Here is a 12,946-nt window from a genome sequence, read left to right as displayed (position 1 = left end):
CAAGTAAAGAAAAATTAGAAACTTTTTTCCTCACAGAATTACTTTAAGCCCCATGAAAGGGAACGTGTTTCCCATATAGCTTCTGGAACTAGAATCAGTCCCAACTTCATCCCCCACCCCTTAGGCTCAGCCACCAGCAGCTGCCAAAGCTGCAGAAAGTGGCCCGGCTCCAAGGGGCTCTTTTCCTTCTAGCACAGGAGTAAGAATACTCAAGAGCATCTGGAAAGTCTGGTTAATGTTGCAGTCACTTCCCAGGGTCTCATGCTGCTTCCTCATGGTAACTAATGATAGCAACAGAATAATGTCCAGGATATTTTCCCCATCACATCCTGGGCTTCACCTGCTCTAGTGGTGTGACTGGGAAACATTTGCTTGAGGACTTAAGTGGCAGGTGACAGGTGGTGATGCTGTTTACCACATAAACATCTTTTAACGGTTAAAAAAAATAGTAATAATAATGCCTAAGCTCAATCCGGGAAGAAATGTTCCATGCTAACACTTCCTTTAAGAAAAGCAAATATTTGGTTAGCAACTGAATTATAAATGTGCCATCCAATCTGCATCCATATGCTTAGCAACTTGTAACATTTATTCAAACCAGGCTCTTATAATCTTTGTGTAGACTACTAAGGAGATCCATTTTCCTGAAAATTGAAAGTCACTGACTTAGAAATGATTCAATCATTGTGTAGCTGAAGAGAATCAAAAAGCAAGTCACTGGAGTGTTTGAGAAATACATTTTACTGGTTTAGAAAGAAGTTAGATCAACACTGCACCAGAGTGATTTAAAGGGACTTTAAATCAATGCAGGAAAATGAAGGGGGCGCACCTAGGTTGGATCCAAAAATGCTTCCTACTGACTTTCTCATTATTTGTGCAAAGTTGGCCATTAACACATAAAATCATTTCTCAGCAAGGTTAGGAAGTAGGTGACATTTTAATACAGCCCTTCCTCCTTTCTCTCTGTGTTCCTTTTGCTTTCTCTACCAGACTCTGCCCATGACATCTCTTATGTTCTTCTCTCATTTGTAAAAAATACAAGAAAGGATTTTATCAACTCATTCACAAAAAGGCAGAAATGACAAATGAGGCACAATGGTTACTCTGTTCCTTGCTCTCAAAAGAAACAAAATCATTACCAAAGAGATGAAGGACAAATGGTAGGAAGGAGAGTTTACAAATAATAACTATGTAAGTAATTGTCTCCCTCTCTTAAGTATAAAATGTTCTTGTTAAATGGTGTCAGTAATGTGTGTGCCCACCACCCTGCTGGAAAATCAGAGGACAGTGACAGAAGTAACTTTAAAACCTCAAAGTAATCATTTCACTGCTAAAACGATCATAGTAAATCTTAAAGCAAAAGTATTAAAAAAGAGAAATTGGAGTTCACCCACTCTATCTACCAACCAGTGTTGTTGGGAAATCTACTGAGGTTAGTAACTTTCCTTAAAACTCCAAAACAGTGATAAAATGTGAAGAATGCAGTGGTAATTAAGTTACATTCGTCATCTTATTGTCTCATACAAGAATTTATGTTTTTCTCAAAATTTTCTAATTGAATAAAATGACCAAAAAGTTATTTTAGTACAAGAATTTTCAGAATGACTCTTTCAAGGAAACAATTGCCAAGTCCCTCACTATTAAGCTGATGTGAGTCTGGTCTCCATAGAGCAGCCACTAAACAATACAAAAGAACACAGCTGCCAAGTCACATGTCAGAGTTTACTCTCCAAGGAAAATAACATAATTACATTGAACAGTCCAAATGCGTTGCTTTAGTTGTTGTGATTTATAGTTTTCTTTGGGTCATTGTTTTCCATAATTGTTCTTAAATTTCTTAGGGAACCCTTAATTATTTTTAGTGCATTAAAAAGTTGAAGGAAAATAAAATAATAACTATTTAATAAAGAAACACAGGTATTACCAAATGCCATCATTTTCCTCCATGTGTTTTACTGGAGTGTTTGATCTTATGTCCATTACCACTTATACAAACATTTGCCCCTTTGCCAACACACCTGAATTGATTCCTTTTAAGCAATGCTTTTATCCCTGACAATCTATACAATAAAGTGGCATATCTTAAAGGTACTTCACTTTGATTTTCCCTTTTTAAAAAGTTATAAAAAGTTGCAAACTTAATTTTTATAAATCGATAGTGTTGTCTCATGGATTCCCATCATCATGTTAGGGATGCTTTCCTCAGGGGTGGGAAAGAACCCTAAACCTAAGACACCTAAAATATTTTAGATCAAGAAGCACCTTTCCTTAAGAAGGTGGCAAATCACTATTATTTTATAGGAAAACTAAATAACTCTTTCCAGTGAATAACATTTTAATTCCAATACTGTACAGCAATTCAGTTCAATACTGAAAATGTTAATGATTGCTGAGGATGTTTGGTAAAAGAAAGGCTTTGTTTAAACAGAACAGAGCAATCTTCAGGGTTAAAAAAAAAATGTTCTCATACAGTTTCCAACACCTATCTTTTTTTTTTACTTTCTGGCCCCCTTCCATACAGCTTTACTACAGATGGTGAGGCCAGAGGGAAAATGCAAGGCTTTGGTTTTGCATTTGCAAGAGAAATGTACCCAAGTTAAAGCTTCTGTCTCTTCTGCTACATTACCCAAAGTGGTCTTATCTTGACCCTAGAGCTAATTTATAAGCCCATAAGAGGGGAAAAGCCACATTTTTTAAAACCCATGTAATAGAGTGGAATACAAAGAAAATCAAGAGAGAGGAAAATGGAATCAGCATGGATGGTGGAAATAAGGATCATCTAACTACTAAATAACACATCTAACATCTAACTGACACAACTACCAGGTTACTAAAATAGTATAGTGACCCTGGCAGAAGCTATTTTAAGTGTACATATTGAATTATTTAATGCATAATCACATCCCATATTCTAATTTTAACTACTAAGAAAGTGCATATTTAACACATGAAGAAATCCACTTACATATGAACTGAATTTGATCTATTCTGGACATGATTATTCTAATTATTTTTCATTTCCAAAAGCAATTATAAACCAGCACAAATTCTGGATAAATTAGTTCATTAAAAACAAAGACAGTACATCAAAAACTAATGATGTAATGTATGGTGATTAACATAACAATAAAAAATTAAAAAAAAAAAACAAAGACAGGTTAGGTGCTATAGCTGACACTATACTGCTCACGGAGTTCTGGTCCCCCCTGCTCCTGTGATTGAAGTTGAGTGTGCCACGTGACTAGCTCAGAAAAGTGCATTACTAATAGAAGGAACTCCCCAGCTTTTCCTACCTGTAAAGATGGCATTCCATCAGTAAGGGTTCCTACATGACTAAAATAAGTCCTTCCTCCCTCAACCTGCATTGGACATGGAGATTGAGCAAGAAATAAATTTTGTTGTTTTAACTACCGAGATTTGAGGGCTGTTTTTTACTATCGCATGATTGACCTCTAATACAGAAAAATAAAATTGATAAGAGAATTTGCCCTTCAGCATATTAATATATCCCTCTGGTGATATAGTAGGGGTACTTATTGTTTTGCCCGTGTTATCTGCTAAAACTAATTCTTTGTTAAAACTAGTTGGTTCTTTATGCAAAGTTTCTGTGACAGAATATTCAGGAATCAAAAATGTTTTCAATAATAATTTATTTGCATATAGTAGCTACCCAATAGATATATAATAAATGGATTTAAGAAGTTGTCTAAATAAAGAACAATGATATTTATTTTGGCAAATATGCCCAGGTTCATGGGTATACTGAGTATTTAATTATAAATATCTACAGTATAACTTGTTATAGTCAAATCCATTTAACCTCAGGGAAAATCAATAACACATTTCTATTTTAGCTACAATAATTAAAGCAGAAGTGAATTATTTTCTACCACAGAGAATCAATTTTTTAAGCGGATTACCCTGGTCCAAACCTTAATTTTACCACTTCCCCTGTGCATGGCCTTGGGCAATTACCTAACCAGACTGAATCTTGGCTGTCCCTTTTCTGAGATGCTCATACAAAAGGATGTAAGAATAAGATGCTTTTAAATTATACATGAAGTGTTGAGTCCATTGCCTGACATGTAGTATGCTCTTAATAATACTAGATCCCGCTTCACATATCAAAAGTGGATTTGACTTGGAACTTTTAGGTTGCAACTTATAAAATAATTATGTGACTCTTTGTAATTACAATTGCCAGTCCTATCATTGCCACTAATGAAATGCTCTCTAAATGCAGACAGTAAGCAAAATTATTTTTGTAATAAAAAATTCATTTTATATTTTAATAAAATAATCTGACATTCATAGTCACAGAATTATCAATAAAACACATCTCTTTCTGTTTGAATTCATCTACCAGAGAAAAAAGATGGTCCCATTTAACAAGGGAAAAAAGAAATTAAAAAAAAAAAACTTATTTTCAAATACACTAAAAGACTACTTGGATGCAATGTGATTCTTACAAAAGAATTTTGATGACATAGCCAAATGAATCCAAAACATGTGAATTAAATTTCCCCTAAAAAATTACATATGTTTTTAAAATAAATAAATAAGGGGGGGGGAAATACTGGGTACCATGAGCTTGGACTTTATTAAATGTCAAATATTTTAAAATAATTTGTGACATTTGTAAACTTAGAAGACTGTGTGCTCATCAAATATTTCCTTGGTGTTCACATACATGTTTAAATTACTTCATTTTTACCTCAATCTCAGTAATTCCCATTTGATTTAAGCCTTAGGCCTTAACAATGTAAGTTTATAAATTTTTAATTCACTGATAGTGTCAAATTTGGTTCTTTAGCTGTGAAAAGAAATTTAAAACTCAGGGGTTTTTTTTCAGTCAGCTAAACATGAGAAAACTTATCATAATAGAAAGCGCTGCTAAAATAAACCTAAATGACAACAAACAGAAAGAATGTTTTAGCTTGCAAAGAATTTGACTGAATGAAAAGAACCCAACTGCACAGCTTGGCATCATGGCTGATTTTATTGCACCAAGACATTTCCTAGAATTAGTCCCAGTTTGGAGTACCTGGGTGGCTCAGTCCGTTGACCATCCAACTCTTGATTTCGGCTCAGTGCATGATCTCAGGGTCATGGCATCAGGCTCCACACTCAGCGCAGAGTCTGCTTGAGTTTCTCTCTACCCCAGCGCTCTCTCTCTCTCTCTCTCTCTCTCTCTCTCTCTCTCTCTCTAAAGTAAATAAATAAATCTTAAAAAAAAAATTAGTCCCAGTTTTATAATATGCCCATCCTCCATCATCTGCCTCCAACAGTTTTATCATAGTTGGCTGGTTTTCCAAACATGAAGAATTTTAGTCACATAAATACTGATATTTCAAAACCTGAACAGTTAGTTCCATACTAAAACTATCAACTTGGGAAGCATTGGGCAGGACATACACAGAAGCCCTAGTTTAAGACAGTTTTTTGAAGTTAAGTTGATCTGTCCAGGGTTAGGTTCCAGTTATGATTTGGAGTCTCTAATAGGTTCTGGGAGAAAAAAACCCATCTATAATGACTCATGTCATTAATACATAGAAGAAGTTAGTATACTGCATAAATAGCTTTGATGACAATTGCTATTTTTCAGCTCAGAAATAGATCTCAATCTTCTAGCAGGGAACATAACAGGATGGAAAGTGAAGGTTTTCTGATTTTTCTGGAAACAATGTCAAAGCCCATAGCTAAGGACAATAGGTGCTGTCTACCCCATCTTCTAGGTTCTGCAAACCTATGATCTCCCTATAAGTCCTACTAAGAAGACTAATTCAGAAATATAGCTTTACAATGAACCCTGACTTCCCATACACACTCACCAAAAAATACAAGAAAACAACTGAGAGATGAAGGTTAGCTTGGCAGGGGGCATAAGGGGATAGGCTTATATTTTTGAAATCCATTCCTTCTATCCTGTGACTGAGGAAAGTCAAATGTTTCCTTTGTCCAAAGCCAAAGAAAAGAATTGAGATGTGAAGACAGAAGCTCCAGTTGAATGCTTGGCCAGAAGTCTTGCCAAGCAAGGGAAAAACAACATGAAAAGACAAAATGGTAGGGGCGCCTGGGTGGCTCAGTCGTTAAGTGTCTGCCTTCGGCTCAGGTCATGATCCCAGGGTCCTGGGATCAAGCCCCGCATCAGGCTCTCTGCTCGGCGGGAACCCTGCTTCTCCCTCTCCCGCTCCTGCTCCCCCTGCTTGTGTTCCCTCTCTCGCTGTGTCTCTCTCTGTCAAATAAATAAATAAAATCTTTAAAAAAAAAAAAAAAAGACAAAATGGTAGAGGAATGGGGCACCTCCAGTCTCTGTTCAAGGAGATATGTTCTAGGTATTCCCATAGGTCCACAAGTCTGAATGCTGGCCTGGAAGGGTAGGTGAAATTGAAGGCTACAGTCCCATTGGGGCCACTGTGGTATAGAGGGGAAAGAAGGAAACACATGGTGCCTTCAGCTGGGGGTAATCCAAAAGATGTGAACAAATCTCACTAGGATTCACCAGTTCCTAAGGGTGCTACTTGCAGGTGTACCTTAGAACCACTATGCATCCAAGCCAAGCCCTTGGGTAATAAATTCAATAGCATCTAACCCAGGGGAGGCACCAACCTCATCAAGTCAGAAGGCGTTTGCCTTCTCCTCTGTTCCTTCTCCAGCTCCCTTCTTCCCTAGCCCAACCTTAGCCTGTACCAGGTTCAGGAAGATAATCTGTTAGGAAGATAATCAATCAAGGTTTTTATTTGTGTGTGTATGTGTGTACACATTTAGTTTTATTGTAACAAAGTAACTTGTACACTTTTAACATTTAAAACTAAGTGCTGTGCATTGTGTAAGACTGATGAATCACAGACCTGTACCTTTGAAAAAAATAATACATTATATGTAAAAAAAAAGAAGAAGAAGAAGAAGATAGTAGGAAGGGAAAAATGAAGGGGGGGAAATTGGAAGGGGAGACAAACCATGAGAGACTATGGACCCTGAGAAACAAACTGAGGGTTCTAGAGGGGAGGGAGGTGGGGGAATGGGTTAGCCTGGTGATGGGTATTAAAGAGGGCACGTACTGCATGGAGCACTGGGTGTTATACGCAAACAATGAATCATGGAACACTACCTCAAAAACTATGATGTGATGTATGGTGATTAACATAATAAAATTAAATTTAAAAAATAATAAAAATATAAAAAAACTGAGCCTCATCTTTCCTTTCCAGTGAAACAAAAAGAAAATTTAAAAATAAACAGGAACGGGCGCCTGGGTGGCTCAGTTGGTTGAGCAACTGCCTTTGGCTCAGGTCATGATCCTGGAGTCCCGGGATCGAGTCCCACATCGGGTTCCCTGCTCGACGGGGAGTCTGCTTCTCTCTCTGACCCTACCCCCTCTCATGTGCTTTCTCGCTCTCTCAAATAAATAAATAAAACATTTAAAAAAAAATAAACAGGAACAAAACTACAATAAAGAATGTCAATTCCAAACAATATCCTATAGGTTCTGCTGATTCTCCCATCGAGTGGCAGGGTTCAAGTCATCATTAGGAGAGAGTTTTATTTTAAAAGTGTCATCTTAAACTGCAAGGATGTCCATTAAACATCACAATTAAACATGCCAAAGGAGAAGCCATGTTGTCAAAATGCCCAGTTAACCCACCCAAACATCTCAAACCCACCCTTTCCTGACCTTCTATAACTCCATTTTTTAAGTTTTTTTTCTTTTTTTTAAACAACACAAAGTAGACAGGTACATGTTGGTACATGCTAATTGTTCATATTCACATAGAGTCACAGTGTAATCTCTGAGCCCAATATACAGAGAAAGGAGGAAAAAAGCTAGAATTCTATGCACTACTACACAGGGGCCTAGCACCCTCCAACTCCCAGCAAAGCTAAGGGAGTAGGTTTTTCTTGTTTCCCACAGAGCATAGTGGTATTGATTCCACAAAGTTTTTGTTGAGACAGGAAGGGATAAAAATGAATTTGGAACGGCAAAGGGCAGAGATTCTTTTCCCATTGTATTCTGCTCAAAGTATTTCCCCCCAAAATAAGTTGAGAACCATGGTACAGAGAGAGAGAAAAGAGACTTCAAAAAACAGTGCAAATGAGCACAAGAGGAGGGGGAAAAAAAAGAGAGACTGCACCTTGCTCCCAGGAACTGAAGAAAATTAAAAAAGGAAGGTTGGACTCCATCAGTGTTCCATTAGTCATCTTCTCTTTCATCCTCCGTCATCCTCAACTCCTTCATCAATATCTTTCAATCCTCCTTCTTCTTCATCATCATCATCAACTTCTTCTCCTTCCCCTTCTTCATCATCCAGATCGGGAACCAAGTAGTACTGTAATGGATTTGGCCAAATATCATCTTTGATGACTTCTCCTAACTCATCTGCACCTGCATCAGAATGGTCAGTAAACTGGGTGAAGAAGCTCTCTGGTTCCTCATGCTGTCTCTTCTTGCTAAATTTACTCTGTTTTTGACTTGAATGTTTCATCAAATCTTTTCCAGATTTCCTTTTGATTTCGGTGGCCTTTGAAGATGGATCACCACTCTCACTCAGATGAAATTCTCTGGAGAGAACTTTATTTTCGGTTTTCATCAAAATAAAAATCTATTCTGTAACCTGATTTAATATCTTCAAATTCTGTCACTTCAACCCTTGTCAAATATTGCAGCACCTCTTCATCCTCCTTCCCAAGCAGTGTAGACACTTGTGGATGGTTGACAAATGTTGTTACCCCAAAATTGGGGATTTTGGCAATCAATTCGACCTCTTCTGAAAAAAAATGGTTGGTGGAGTTTGCTATATTTCTGTTCTACTTTTAAAATCTCCTCACTGGCTTGTTCATTAAGTCTGTCTATTTCATTTTGTACTTCATCAATATGTTTAATTCCTTCTTGGTGTTCTTTTTCTCCCCTAAGCAAGTGCTGAGAGGTCAACATCTTCAGCTTGGGGGCAGGAGGCAGTCTCGGTTTCTTCATTTGAGGTGGCAGGAGTGAAGACTGGCATTTGGGGGCCACGTTGTGAGGAAACTCCATGAAACCAGGACAGAGGCACGTCTGGAAGAACCTCTGATTACTCCAACCAAGGTTTTTAAATAAAAAGATGCAAATAGTAGACACTAGAATGAGACCATTATAATGATGTCTAAAAGAGGCTGATAAGTTACAGAATCTAGCTTAAGATATTTTAAGAGTTTCTAGCTGGTGGGAAATGTGTATAGCAGAGGGTGGGAGGGGGCTGTTATTAGAAAAACAAAGTGGAAGTGTTTCTGTATATACCCAAATGAATTAGGCTCCTCAAAACAGTTTAATACTAATGGATTTGTCTTCATTTTTGTGATTGACAATTGGGAAAAAAATATTTAATCCATAAACACTCAAATTTTAGGGTACAGTAAAATCACCTAGGGCTATTTTTTTAATTGCAGTTTCCCAAGCTCTACCCTACACTCAGAGATCCAACTCAGTGGACCTGTGGCAACACCCCAGAATCTCCACTTTTAACAAGTTGATCATTCAATGCTACTATACATTTCCCTCTAAGTACTGTTTTTACTGCATTCCACAAATTTTGATAAATTGTATTTTCATTTTTATTTAGTTCAAAAGATTTTTTAATTTCTTTTGAGATTTTTTCCTTTGGCACATTTTTTCTTTGATATTATTTAGAAGTGCATTGTTTAATCTCCAACTATTTGGAGACTGTCCAGTTATCTTTGTTATTGATTTCTAGTCTAATCCCATCATCGTCTGAGAACACATATTATATGATCTCTATTCTTTTAAATATATTAAGGTGTGTTTTATGGCCCAGAATATGGTCTTGGTAGAATGATCCATGTGTAGTGTGTAATCTGTTGGATGAAACAATCTATAGATGTCAGTTATCTCTGGTTGATTGATGGTGTTGTTGAGTTTAACTGTGTCTTTACTGATTTTCTGCCTGCTGGATCTGTCCATTTCTGTAGAGAGTGTTGAAGTCTCCAACTATGACTGTGAATAGTGGATTCATCTATCTCTCCTTGCAGTTCTATCAGTTTTTGCCTCACATAGTTTGACACTCTGTTGTTAGGCATATACACATTAAAGATTATTAAGACATAAAGATTGTTAAGTCTTTCTATGAAATTGACCCTTTTATCATTATGTAATACCCCTTGTTATCCCTGATCATTTTCCTTGCTCTTAAAAGTAATTTGATTGTGATACTGCTAGTTCAGAGGGTCACAGCTGGAAAAACATTGGCTATATTAGTTTTCTATGGCTGTTGTAACAAATTGCCACAAACTTAAAAACTGACAAACAAAAAATCTTATAGTCCAATGAGGGCTACAATCAAGGTGTCTCCAAGGCTACATTCCTTTCTGGAGGCTATAATGGAGAATCCATTTCCTTGCCTTTTATAGTTTCTACCCATAGCCAGAAAGGGACCCCTGTGATCTGACCGGGCCCACCCAGATAATTCAAAATCATCTCCTGCTCTCTAATTCCTTAATTGTAATCACATCTGTAAAGTCTCTTTGCCAAGTTAGGTGATATATTTGCAGGTTTTAGGGATTAGGATGTGAATGTTTCTGGGAGATGCCATTATTTTGCCTCCCACACCAGCCTAATCATTGTTTGCTCTATGATTTATTATTTTTAAAGATTTTATTTATTTATTTATGAGAGACAGAGAGAGAGAGGGAGAGAGAGAGAGAGAGAGAGAAGCAGAGGGAGAAGCAGGCTCCCAAGGAGCAGGGAGTCCAATGCAGGACTCGATCCCAGGACCCTGGGATCATGACCTGAGCCAAAGGCAGACGCTTAACCATCTGAGCCACCCAGGCACCCATGTTTGCTCTATGATTTAAAAAACATCTCAAAAGTATGTTGATAACCCTTAACCAATTTCCAATTTCCATGTGTGTCATCAGAGAAAGAGCTCCAATTTATTAAAGGGAATTTGATTTTTGACATGGCAAAAGGATATTATAAATGTGTTAATAATGATAATATTTTTCTTTGAGATTGGCAAAGCTGGCTACAGTTAATGAAGTTCAAAACAGTTTCTGTTAGCAAGCGTTCTGATTTTGATAGAACAGATGAGTACAGCCTTGAGGAGGTATTGCTGATACCAAGAAAGTGTTGATTTTTCAGTCCTACAGTGGCCACACTTGGTTGGTTGAGAGATCAGACAGAAAGGGGTCTAATTTAGGGGAACAAAAGAAGCCAGACCTGAAAAGCACCCAGCCCAAGAACTTGAGGGAGGGGGTTACATCAAATAGGTTATAGAACCCAGGAAACCATTTTGAGGCTTCCAGACAATCACCCTTTATCTAAAAGTTTCCCTTACACAGTTAGAGTTCTTAATAGACTCTTCACACTATTGCACAAACATGCACTGCAAAGTGAAAGAGCTGTTCATTCATTCAATAAGAACTTATTAAGTACCCACATTTGTTAAGTGTTTTCCATACTGAGGCAGTAAAGTACTAACTGTAGTCTTTAAGGTCAGATTATCCAAGTTAAACCAGGTTCCACCACTTACTAAAACAAATTACTTCACTTCTCCATGCCTGGCATCACCATCTATAAAATAAGATAATAGTACTTACTTTATGGGATTAGTAGATAAAATGCTTGGAATTTGCCTGAGATAAAGCAAGTACTCAACAAATGTTATTTTTCATGACTGCTTCAATTACCTGCCAAGCACTGGGAACACAAACTGAGGAAGACAAATTCCTGTGCTCAGGTAGCTCACAGTCTGGTAGGAGAGACAGATGATTGCAGCAAGGCAGCTTATTAAGTATCATGTAAAAGTAGATACAAGATACCCTAGGAGCAGATAGACACCTGACCCAGTGCAGGCAGTAGCCCAGGAAAGCTTCCCAGACACCTGAGCCACATCTCAGAAAACAAGCCAAACAAAGAATGAAGGAAAGGGACTTCCCAATGGGAACAGCATATGCAAAGGCAAAGAGGTGTGAAAGTAGTCTGTGTTCAGATTGCCATGAATAGGGCACAGTGAGTATAGGACAAGGAGCAAGTTCAAAATGGAGATTGAGGTTTGAAAGAACTTTATAAGAAGGAAAAAATTTGACAGTGCCAGGCCAATTGTTACTAACACCAATAAGAGAATAGCTGATGAGTTCCCAGATAAACTCAATTTCCTTTGTTTCTCACGAAGACTTTAGTTTCAAGGCTATATAAGAACTGTGTGCATGTATGAGTGTTTGTGTGTGAATATGTCAGAAGAAGCAATAGCTCTGGGGAGAAGGATACTTTGTTTTCTGAAGCTTTGGGAACCACCTGTTTTGAGAAAAGGACTGAACCAAATTCATAGTATCTATAGTTTTTCTTCCCAGGGCATACCAACATATTTAAGAAAACATGAGATGTCAATAGAAATTTAAAAATAGAACCTTAGTTTTATTTTAGTGCTCAGTTAATTAAAGACATCATACATAAGATAAGGTGTTAAAATTGAACTTTTTCTCTTCTCAACTTCTGTGGAAGACCCAAACTGAAAAGAAAGGATGTTAAAGGCCCATAATTTCTAGAAAAATGAACCATACCATCTATAGAGAATTTGCAGTTAAATACAGTCCCCAAGTCTGCCCCACCCCAAATGTAGATCCTTAATTGGACACCCATATCAAGGAAATATAAGGAGAGTCTTAAATGTTGATAGAGAGTTTGGTAGTACTAACTTTCTTAAGAGTTGTCACTGTGTTTTGGTCCTTTTCTTCTTCTTAGTTTCTCCTTTCCATAAGCCAAGTGAGGAGGGGGATCAGAGAATCACCCAGAAAACCTGACCTGTAACCTCAGGAATTTAGGAGTCATGGAACTAGCATGTGACAGACTCCTGAAAAGTCTAGTGAGAAACTGACTAGAGCATATGTATTCTCCTTGAAAGGGACATTACCCAAAGAACCAGATGGAAGGGTAAGGTAATCCCAAAGAGGAGTCTTT

General features: G+C 37.4%; 1 pseudogene; it reads right to left on the bottom strand.

Moving 5' to 3' along the window:
* Positions 1-8,191: 8,191 nt before the first annotated feature.
* On the bottom strand, positions 8,192-9,028 carry LOC112837784 (protein SET-like; annotated as a pseudogene).
* Positions 9,029-12,946: the final 3,918 nt, after the last annotated feature.

This window comes from Callorhinus ursinus, unplaced genomic scaffold, assembly GCF_003265705.2.
Source record: "Callorhinus ursinus isolate GAN/ISIS: 27379988/994484 unplaced genomic scaffold, GSC_fseal_2.0 scaffold22, whole genome shotgun sequence".
Classification (NCBI taxonomy): Eukaryota; Metazoa; Chordata; class Mammalia; order Carnivora; family Otariidae; genus Callorhinus; species Callorhinus ursinus.
The sequence above is the reverse complement of the archived record's forward strand: the minus strand, read 5'-3'. Positions and strand labels throughout refer to the sequence as shown.